A 12038-nucleotide genomic window follows, 5' to 3' on the forward strand; every position below is an offset into this window, starting at 1 on the left:
TTTGTGGTTGATTTTTTTTTCTTTCAATTTCATTATAAAAATCCCCAAACTACCCATTTTTTTCCTCGCTACTAACTGTAACAAATACACATTATCTACAAAATTTAACATATTTCAAATATTTTGGTCTTTCCCAACTTTTCCGTTCTTCTGGACTGTAATGAACATAATTGTCTCTTTAGGGGATTCTTTTCTTCTCCTTTTCATGGGAGCAAAATGTAAGAATAAGTTAAAAAAGCAAAAGGCATCTTGAGCATATCAGTGGCAAAAACTAAAATTTTAACTCGCTGAGAAGAATGAGAATAAAAGTTGTGTGGATTTGGGATCGTATAATGAAATCAAGGAAAATCAACCTTTCATGCAGGCAAAATTTAGAGAAATAATTTATAACCATTACTGACCCTCATTCTTTGCATTTCCTGATTTGTTGGATGAAGATACTCTAATGTTTCAGATGATAGAACAATTATACTAAAAAATGTTTCACAAACAAAAGGAGGAAAAAAAAATCACATACCATGTAGAACCACAGCTAGCCATGTGTGCCTGTCTGCCACTGGAAGCTTTCTTTCCTTGTTCTGATCTGCAAATTAAATCTAAAACATTCTCTTCACCCAGTAACTCAGAGAAACATGAGTCACAAGAAAGCTTTTCCTCTCCCAAGCCTGGGACAAGGCTCCGCTCCGACCTCTGTTGCACTAGAGCAAGTTTAGGTCAGCTCCACCGGCAGATCAGAAGCTGTCCTACTTTTTTTGATCCCATGATTTTAATGTTCAAGGATGCAATTCAAAGAGAGAGGGGGAAAGGAGATAGGATATGAGTGTCAGGAGACTTTTGTTTTTACTGTAAAGGAGAAGCTGCTTAGTTACAGCATGTTTCAGTGTCAGGAGCTGCAGTATCTCCCCAGGCGGCAGCAAGAACATCTGCTGTCCTGTTATAGAGGAGTAAAATCTGGATGAATTTTGTAGCAGCTCAGTGGGACAGTTGTTCAGGTAATGTCTACTGATCTCTGCTCTCTGCAGAAATTTAGCCGTGGAGCTCTGACCCTTTGCAGCCATCAGCTTTTTAGGCAGTTTTTTGGATGAACAATGTACCTTTTTGTACTGTCAGGGATAGGTGCTGTACCCAGTGTGGACACAGTGGTCATAGCTGTAATCTTCCTTCTTGCTAACCCAATTTTGCAGAACACTGGCTCCAGCAAAATGGTACAGAAGAAGGCAACTTGTCTGCCCTCTCATTGGCTTCGGTGCAAAGGGGAATACTGATGCCTTCAGAAGGGGACTGGCTGGAAGTCCCCAATGCTCTGCTGATGGTACTTGGGTCAGGCACACCCTGCCCAGTTTATAGAGTTTACACATTGTACCTACAGAAAAAACGTGATCACAAAGAATGTTTTCATGTATTTAGTCAACACATCTTGGAAGGAGCATGGATCTGCCCTTGGTTGATATGTAAGCATGTATTTTTATGATGTGGGTCACATTTCCAGGCCATTCATGCTTGGTTTTGACTTGACTCCTGAATGAGGAAGATGAATTTTTCAGTTATATTGGGATAGAATTGTAGAATCATAGAATGGTTAGAGTTGGAAGGGACCTTAAAGATCATCTAGTTCCAAGCCCCCTGCCATGGGCAGGGACACCTCCCACTAGACCAGGTTGCTCAAAGCCCCATCCAGCCTGGCCTTAAACACTTCCAGGGATGGAGCATCCACAACTTCTCTGGGCAACCTGTTCCAGTGCTTCACCACCCTCACAGTAAAGAATTTCTTCCTAATATCTAATCTAAATCTCCCCTCTTCCAATTTAAAACCATCACCCCTTGTCCTGTCACTACATTTCCTGACAAAGAGTCCCTCTCCAGCTCTCCTGTAGGCTCCCTTCAGATATTGGAAGGCTGCTATGAGGTCTTCCCGGAGCCTTCTCTTCTCCAGGCTGAACAACCCCAGCTCTCTCAGCCTGTCTTCATAGGGGAGGTGCTCCATCCCTCTGATCATCTTCGTGGCCCTCCGCTGGACCCATTCCAACAGGTCTATGTCCTTCCTGTTTTGAGGACTCCAAAGCTGGACACAATACTCCAGGTGGGATCTCACGAGCGCAGAGTAGAGGGGCAGAATCACCTCCCGCAACCTGCTGGCCACATTTCTCTTGATGCAGCCCAGGATGTGGTTGGCTTTCTGGGCTGCCAGTGCGCACTGCCAGCTCATGTTGAGCTTCTCATCCACCAACACCCCCAAGTCCTTCTCCTCAGGGCTGCCCTCCAGCCATTCTCTGCCCAACCTGTATTTGTGCCTGGGATTGCCACGTCCCAGGTGCAGGACCCTGCACTTGGCCTGGTTGAACTTCATGCAGTTTGCACAAGCCCACCTCTCAAGCCTGTCCAGGTCCCTCTGGATGACATCTCTTCCCTCCAGTGTGTTGGCCAAGCCACCGAGCTTGGTGTCGTCAGCAAACTTGCTGAGGGTGCCCTCTATCGCACTGTCCATGTCTCCGGCAAAGACGTTGAACAGCACTGGTCCCAGTACCGACCCCTGAGGAACTCCACTCGTCACTGGCAGCCACTTGGACATTGAACCATTGACCACAACCCTTTGAGTGCGGCCATTCAGCCAGTTCCTTATCCACCGAGTGGTCCATCCATCGAACCCATGACTTTCCAATTTTGAGACCAATGTTGTTTAAAAACACTTCTGCGTTGTTCTGGTCCAGTCAGTCGTCCCAGCAGTGACCCAGCTGCCATCTCTGACAGCAGCCCAGCCTGCAACCCTCCTGTGAAAGCCAAGGCTGGGGCTGTACCTCATTGGGGTGGTGGGCCAGAGAGCTTTGGCAGCTGGTGCCACCCATGTCTGGGCATCTCTCTTAGTTTTTCTTCTACATGCACTGGATGTGCCTGTATTTCCTGTTGCTGGCTTGGTGGGGTAGAAGAAATAAATAGAAGGTTTGAAAGTGCCGGTGCCCACGGCACTCTAAGCCTCAGATAGAAGCCCAAGTCTGAGACCCAATTCCCCACCTGCTCATGCTGTTCCTGGGCTTGGACACTGCCTAGTCCTGCACCTAGAGGCCACTGGCATCTGCCATCCAAATGGTGAGACAGGCTCCTCCTCAATGTTATCTACAACATTGGGGTGTTATGCTCTGTCTTACAGGCTTTTCCTCACTTCTTGCTTCCACCAGCAGGAGTTTCTTAAGTAAATTTGGGGCTGGCTCCCATTTTACAGGCTTTTACATTTCTGCCTGAGCAGTGGCAAATAAATAAACAAACAGTCAAGAGAGTTCATTAAGAATTGCAATGTGATGTAATGTAATGTTAAATTTCCACCTTCCCTTTCTTTCGTGACTTCACCAAAGCTTGTTGGCTCCAGTAAGTACACTGCAGGTGTAAGTTTATGCAGCAAGCCCAGCTCCAATTTCTGTGGAGAAGAGTATTAACAGCATGTGCTTGTACATTATTCTATAAATATCTGCCATAGGTTTGTTGCATGTATTGTCCACTGAGATACTAAAGAGTGTTGGCTTGCTCTGGTAGCATCAATGCCTCTGACCTGGGTCACGTGGGACACTATTTACCCTAAGACACAAAATCTTGCAGCTAGAATCTGCTGAACCTCCAGCATCTATATACTGCTGTTGCTGTAGCTTGAAGGAAGTTTTGGAACAACTCAGTTTGTAGAAAAAACCCTTGGTTTTCCTTCTATTTTATGGTTAGAAAAGGTATACGCGAGTGCAGACGGTCCCTTCGGCAGTGCCACTAGCTGTTTTGCTTCTCTCCCCTCCCCAAGGCAAGGACATGCACGGCAACTGGCCCCAACAGCAGGGTCCCCATAGCTGCCAGCAGCAGTGGTGCTCTTACATGGCCCTCAGTTGCCCTCCAGAAAGCCCCAGGAGCTATTGCTGGGCTTTGCAGAGGCCTTTCCAGGGCAGTAATTACCCTCCAGAGTGCCCCAAGGCCTTATCCAGGCTTTGCTTGGGCTTCCTGGAAGTGCCTGCTGCACTTCAGAGATTCCCCTGTTCTAACAAATCTAAGAATCTAAATCAGAACCCTTTTAATTACAAATTCACTTCTGCAGATATTCTGAAAGGTCCAATTACGATCTATTGTTTCTGTGTTTTTTATCACCCACCACCGACATCTAGATCTTCTACATCTTCCTCCAAAATAGGCGAGAGACTGAAAGGGTAATAATGAGGATCATTCCAGTTTTTGTTTTCCAGGTCATCATCTGAAACTTCTTTAACACAATTTAAGGGGTTGAATGCTCTTCTTCCATTCACCAGCTCTCCCACATAACAACTGTTTTCGTCCGCCTGTCCAAAGACATAAACATATTGTCCAGCAGTTAGAGGAAATTCTAGTTCAGGCTGCTGACTCGGACTGCCAAAAGGATTGTAGTTATATTGAGATAAGAATGTTCAAAGGTTTCCTGTTTGTGGTCCCAGACCCTGCAGGACAACGGACAGTTTCCTACCAGCTCCTCTACCTCACCTGAGGAGTTCTCCTCTGAAAGAAGGCAGGACCCAGGACTGTCCTCTGCCCAAGCTGGCTTTGAAGGACTCTGACTCTCCAGCTCACTCACCTGGGCTTGAAACAGTTGCATGGCTTCTTGATGTTCCCCTTTTCCGTCTGTCTGAGCATGCTGCAAAAACTCATCTTGCTTTTCTTTCCTCTGCAGCACTGGATTTGTCTCCTCGCCTTCCTTCTCCAGATGTTGCCTTCTTTCTGCCAGGGCTTTCAGTTTGCGCTCAGCATCTTCCAGTTTGGTTTGAAGACAGCTGATGGCTTGGGTGGCAGAATTTTGCTTCTCTGCCACTTTCATTAGTTGCCCCTTCAGGTCAACATTTTCAGCTTCAACCTTTTCTGCCCAGTATATCTGCCAACGGAGAAGAGCATTTTCTTCCAGCAGTCTGGTGTTTTTGTCTGCCATCTCCATAAGCTGCACCTTTAACTCCTCATACTTTTGTCTCAGTGTGCTCGCATAACATGAGCCCTCTTTGTCTGCAGCCATTTGGGCCTGAAGCTCCTCAGCCACCTTCTGTGAGGCGTCATTATGCTTCTCCTGTTCCAGCAAAGCTCTGGCAGGCACTCTCCTTTTTCCAGCCCTTTGCTGAGGCAAGGATTTCATGCCCAGTTCCTCAGGGGTACTTCGGGTGGGCAGTGACACTGGAGGATTTGTCAGGCAGTCAATGGTCTCCTGCAAGTGTCTGGATTTTTCTTTCAGCTGCTTAGTGAGAACGGAGAGCTTAGCACTTTTCTGCTGGAGCCTCTCTGCCTCCTTGCGTCCTTCTGGAGAGCTTCCCTTTCTCAGGAGGCGGTGCTTCATCTCTAGGGCACCATGTTGCCTCTCCAGGCCTTCAAGGGCGTACTCCAGGCGGTCCTTCTGCTCCAGTAGCCGGCTATGTGTGCTGTCAGGAAGCACCAGGCCTTTCTCAGCAGGTCCTGGCATGTGGAGCAGACCACCCTCCGCAATCTGGCATGAGCCCACCACAGGCCTCCAGCCCGCACCATCCCCTGCCATGTCTAAAGGAATGGGGAGAGAGCTGTGGGCCACCGAATACTGCTGACAAAAAGTCACCAACAATCACCTTCTGCGAGGGGTGGCAGTCCTGACTCCCTGTCAGCCACTGCCCGCCTTCACCATGCAGGAGCAGAGATGTCTTCCACTGGCCAGGTGTGGGCGAGTGTGGCCTGGCAACACTGCACAAAATGGAGGGGTGGGGTAGTATGGTCTTCTGTCATAGAATCATAGAATGGGTTGAGTTGGAAGGGACCTTTAAGGGTCATTTAGTCAATCCCCCCCCTCCTGTGCTGTGAGTAGGGACATCTTCAACTACATCAGGTTGCTCAGAGCCCCACTGAATACGACCTTGAATGTTTCCAGGGATGGGGCATCTACCACCTCTCTGGGAAACCTGTGCCAGTGTTTCACCACCCTCATTGTAAAAAATATCTTCCTCATATCTAGTCTAAATCTACTCTCTTTTAGCTTAAAGCCATAACCCCTTGTCCTACCGCAACAGGCCCTGCTAAAAAGTTTGTCCCCATCTTTTCTGTAGGCCCTGTTTAAGTATTGAAAGGTTGCAATGCGGTCTCCCCGGAGCTGTATGTGGGTTGACCTCGCACCTGGATGTCAGGTACCCACACAGCTGTTCTATCACTCACCTCCTCAGCAGGACAGGGAGGCAAAAAAGAACTCTTGGGATGAGATAAAGGCAGTTTAACAAAGAAAAAGCAAAGGGTGTGTGCAGAAGTAAAGGAAAATGAAAAGGTTTATTCTCTACTTCCCATCAGCAGGCCATGTCCAGCCACTACCTGGGAAGTAGGGCCTCAGTATGTGTAGCGGTTGCTCTGGAAGACAAACACTTTCATGATCAATGCCCCCCTCCCTTCTCTTAGTTTTCATTGCTGAGCAGATGTCATATGGTATGGACTATCCCTTTGGATATTATATCCAGCTTGGATTTAGCTGTCCTGTCTATGACCCCTCCCAAGGTCTTGCTCAACCCCAGTCTCCTGGCCTTTTGGGGTGTGGGTGGTTTGGAGAGATGGCCTTAACACTGTGGGAACACTGCTCATCAGTAGCCAAAACACTGGTGTGTTATCAGCACCTTTTTTACCAACAAATACAACGCCCAGCACTATGAAGGCTGCTCTGGGGAAAGTGAACTCTGTCCCAGCCACACCCAATACAATCTCTGCCCTTTATTCCATACCGTTTGCATCATGCTCAGGTCTCACCTAATTTAATACATTTATGTATCTTCTCACAATCTCATTGTATTTTAGCCTCATTACTGAAATCCCTTCTTACCGACACTCTACAACTTATACTGCATATGTAAACTGTCTTTATACCCAACATACAGATTTATACATTCTCATTAATTTCTATCCCCTGTCCCTTAACAGATAGATAATTATTCTCCCGTGCCATGGGTTTCCTCCAGTCCTCCAAATGTTTATAAGAACAGGCTGACATGGGTCCCATCTGTCAAGATGGTGTTCAGGACAGGAGAAGCAACGTGTTCAATTGTCAGGCGCCAACACTGGCTTGGTTTGGTTTGTCATTGCACTCGCCCAGTTCCTTGAAAAGCTCACTTTTTGTCAGTTCAGATCATTCCTGCTACATTACTTCCTATGACATACAATTCACACCACAAATTATTTTTTCCCCAAGGTTAAATCTTCTTGAGGCACATACTGGGTCTCCCCATCCTTCCACATTAGCCACCAAGTACACCCAGATCCTTGAGCAAAGATAATTCCACGAATGGGTTTGCCTTTTCTCATGGGAGGAACAAACCACACTGCCTTCCCCAGCCACTTCTCTGTGTGAACTACGGGGACCTTATCTCCTCCCACAGTATCCAGGGGTTTTGTTTAGGCTGGACCAGGATAGTTAGCAGATCCTCTGGTGTTAGCCAGCCAAGTGGCTTCTGCTAAATTTGTATCCCATTATTTCCATGCTCATTGGCCAATGCTCTCAACATGGTCTTTAGCAGTTCATTATATCTCTCAGTCTTTCCACAGGCTTGTGGGTGATAGGGGATGTGATACACCCACTCAATGCCATGTTTGTTGGCCCAGGAGTTTATGAGGTTATTTCAGACATGAGCTCTATTGTCCGATTGAATTCTTTCTGAGGTGCCATGTCACCACAAACTTTGCCTTTCAAGGCCTAAGATGGTGTTTTGGGCAGTGGCATAGTTTATGGCTTATTTTCTAGCCAGGCAGATGCTTCCACCATGGTGAGTACGTAGCGCTTGGCCTGGTATATTTGTGGCAGTGGTCCAATATAGTCAGTTTGTCAGGCCTCACCATACTGAAAACCCAGCCACCGTTCTCTGTTCCAGGGAGACTTGTATGCCTCACTTGATTGTGGCACATGTCTCACATTCATGAGTGACCTGTGTGATGGCCTCCATAGTCAGGTCCATTCCTCAGTCATGAGCCCATCAGTATGTTGTATCTCTCCCTAGATGTCCTGATGTTTCATGGGCCCATCAAGCTACAAACAGCTCACTGTTACACTCCCAGTCCGGGTCCACCTGATCTATTTCAATTTGTACAGCCTTGTCTACCTGTTCACTGTTTCATGGTTCTTCAGTGGCGTGGCTTTTGGGCAAGTGAGCATCCACATGATGTATCTTTAAAGCAATGTTTTTCTACCTGGGCAGGGATGTCTTGCCACAGTGCGTCTTCTGTTAACTCATTATATGGTAGTGTCTCTTGGGTATGACCCACCACTTCAGGCAATGTTCCAAAATCTCTGCCTTCTGGCCATTTCATGATCTCTTCCAGGATTCCTGGGTGACTGGGTTTCCTCAGCCAAGCTTATTGTGTAGTAAACTCTACCCACTTACTCCATGTTGTGCTAGTTGTGTGATTGGTAGAGGGGATGTTTCCTTTGAACTTCCAGTGTAGCACAGGCAATCTCAGTGCTAAGAGGAGACATGCTTCTTTACCCACTTCTGACGTGGCTTGAACCCCTCATATCTTTCTAGTATCTTTTTCAGTCGAGGTGTAGTGGGCTTCTGATCCTCGCTATCCCTGTCTTCAAAATCGTAGTGGTCTACCTTGGGTTTCTCCTGATGTTTTCTGCCAGAGGCTCCAGGTGAGACCATGCTCCCCAGCTGCAGTGTAGAGTATGTTCTGCACATCTGATCCTGTCCAGACAGGCCCATGAGCTACCACACAAGTTATCATCTGTTTGATGTACTCAAAGGTGTGTTGTTGCTCAAGGCCCTGCTCAAAATACTTCTTCTTTTGGGTTACTCGATTGAGAGGGTTCACAAACTGTCTATAACCTGGAATACGCATTCTCCAGAATCCCACAAGGCCTAGGAAAGTTTGTGTTTCTTTTTTGTTAGCTGGTGGGGACATAGTTACTGTCTTGTTGGTCACATCCATAGGGAGATGGTGACATCCATCCTGCTGTTCTATTTCTGAGAACTGAATCTCCTGTGCAGGTGCCTTGACCTCGCTTTTCTTTATGGCAAAACCAGATTTCAGAAGACTCTGAATTACTCTTTTTCCCTTCTGATACACTTCTGCTTTGTTGTCCCACACGATGATGTCATCAAGGTATTGTAGATGTTCAGGGGCATCACTCTGTTCCAGCAGAGTTTGGATTAGTCCATGCCAACAGGTAGGACTGTGCTTCAGCCCCTAGGCCAGTTGATTCCAGGTCTACTGGACATCCCCTCCACATGAAAGCAAACCATGGCCTGCACTCTGCTGCCAAAGGCATTGAAAAAAATGTGTTGGCAATATGAATTTTAACATACTCTTTGGCTGCCTTTGACTCCAGCTCATATTGGAGCTCTAATATATCTGGTACAGCAGCACTCAGTGATGGTATGACCCTAAGTACTCTGCAGAATATTCCCATCTCGGTAACACGCCGCTGCACGTGCATAACATATCACATCCCCCTTTGCAAATATTATCCCTGACAGCATTCTTCATCTTCGGTCACAGCTTTTACATCTGAAATTTTTACTTATCTTTTTGCTTCCAGGGTCTTGCTGTGTCTGTTTGTAAAGCGCCTCTTAGCCTAGTGATGGGACAGAGTCAGGGACATTGAAGGGAAGAGTGCAAGCAGCAACATATATACAGGGCCCTGGTGCCATCCAGCGGGCAGCTGTGCTCTCCGCCACGGACTAAAGTTTTCATGAAGAGCTGTGAAGTTGCCAGGCCTGCTTTCTGAGACCCCCTTCTACTTTCCACAGCAGGTAATAGGAGTAATGAGGAGTCAGCTCCAGATTGACATGCACCGGGTGGTTCTCCACAGAGCAGGCTGTTCATACATGAACTGTGTGTCTGAGCTCCGCAACAGTCAATACAGCTGGTAGGTTTTAAAAAGCAATTTGGGTTATCCTAGAGGAGGGACCTAACCCAGTCTGCTCTAAGGAGTGCTTAAACACTGGCGTATACAAAAGAACATATCCCAAGTGACCCGCATCAAACACATGTTATCGTCTGAGACATCTCTGGTGGGATCTGCTTCAGGGTACTGAGAGCCTCTCACCTCTTGTCATCACAGCTTTTACTCATCCATCTCCAAAACCAACTGGTATGGATACAAGTCCGTTTTTCTATCCAGCTTTTTAACCTATTGCCTAGCAAAAGCAGTGGTGTTCAAGCCATATTTTTAAGGGTAAGTTTTTATAAAGTCAGTGCATTCTCAGTTGGTGGAACTGTTCAGAGCTAGTCATTAGCACCTTGCTCAACCCAGCTACATCAGCCTCATGGCATTAACCCTGGAAGGCAAGATGAAATGTTTTGTGCTGACCACCACAGTTTATTGCCAAGAACAAGGCTTACCTTATTTGTGTCCTTTCTGAAGTGATTATTGCAGTCAGAAGCCTGACCCCACTCCACGCCTTATGGACTTTCTGATTTACTGCAACACACTTTTCCCACTCCCTGTGAGTTGAGCTTATCTGGGAAAACAGATGCCTTGAAAATGTGGGGCCCCTATTCTCCATTCCAGCTAAATTCCACTTATGACTAGAAGGGAGGGGAAAGATTGTGTTAAATCATTTTTAAGTTCCCCATATTTCATGGCAGGCAGAGGGCTAGCTTCACTTCTAATATGAGTTAAAGTGCCTTGAGGTATTGTGATATAAGGCCAGCTACTTAGGAATGATAACACCTTTCTGGCACATGGGAATAGGCAGAGAGGGTCTTTGTCTTCTCTGTCATAACACATATCTCTGAAGTTAAAAAACACAGAGGAAAAATACACCTTCTAAAGATATTTATTTTATTCTTATTACTTATTCCTCTTTACAGTTTGCAGATAGCCCTTCTACCATGGAGGTTCTAGTAGAAATAAAGGCTGACTTAATTGTATTTACAGTGCTTTTAAGGAATAAATAACCCTATCTGCAACTCAGATATCTGAAAGTGTCCTCTCTAAGGAGTCAGACAGGCAGGATCCCCTACACAGAGCTGTCCAAGACCATAAAAAAACCAAGATAATGTGTATAAGGTACAGAAGAATGCAGCTATGAACTTGGGAAAACACTCTTCATGCAAATGCAGATAAAGAATAAGACATTCCTTTCCTGCAGCCCTAAGAAATGTACCCTGACCACATCTTTATCGGCCTGCAAAGGCAACCCACAAACATTCTGTGGCTGTGTACATCCCCCTACCCTCACTCATATCTACTACTCTTCTTCCCTACTACCTAACACAGAAATATTTCCTGCCTGCATAGTCTTCCACTGCAAAGACCTCAGTGAAAGGAAGCTAAGACCCCCGAACACAGCCCTAGCTTCTTAGAAAGAAGCATCGTGTTTGTTAGTGGTTGGAGAAAAGAAAATAAAGCATTTCTTGTACCTCGGAGTTTGGAGAGCCAGACAGACTGTGCCAAAGTCCGAGTTTATCTGCAGTTATAGTGACTCCTTCAATAGAAGAGGAAATATGGGTAGGAAAATATATGCAGAGGAACCTGCTCATCCCCATATTGTTGTGCTTTATTTGGGATAACAGAAGACTAAGGTATCGGGATAAGCTTGTGGAGGGGTAGTGGTGTAAGAAATGCCCCCTGTGGTTCACCTTCCTCCTCCCCCTTTGCTTTCCAGTGACAGTGGTCAGAGTTGGCCTAATTTCTGGTTTCCTTGGAAACTTTTTAGTGAGGACATTTATTGTAAAAGCTTGAGTGCAAATTGTGTAACTAAAGAAAAGCCTGTGAATAAAGAGGTTTTGATAGTTCACAGGGGTTTAAGAGATGCGTGCATGTGTTAAAACATAGGTTTCAGTGTATGTGCATGTGCCTACATGTATCTGTGCACAGATATGCACTCATTTTACCAAGGTTTGCAGAGGTTGCACATTTTCTTGGGACTGTGCAATAGCTGAAAAGAACAGAAGGTGGCACGTTTTCAACATTTTTATGCCATAAAGGAAATTCAGGAAGGAGTTATATTAAAAGGAAAATAAGAAGATCATAAACTAAAAGGATACAGAAGGAAGAAGACTACTAAGCTCAGACCGTATTTAATTTGATATACCTCTGCTGTTAATGATTGTAT

Source organism: Numenius arquata, chromosome 1 (assembly GCF_964106895.1).
Source record: "Numenius arquata chromosome 1, bNumArq3.hap1.1, whole genome shotgun sequence".
Lineage (NCBI taxonomy): Eukaryota > Metazoa > Chordata > Aves > Charadriiformes > Scolopacidae > Numenius > Numenius arquata.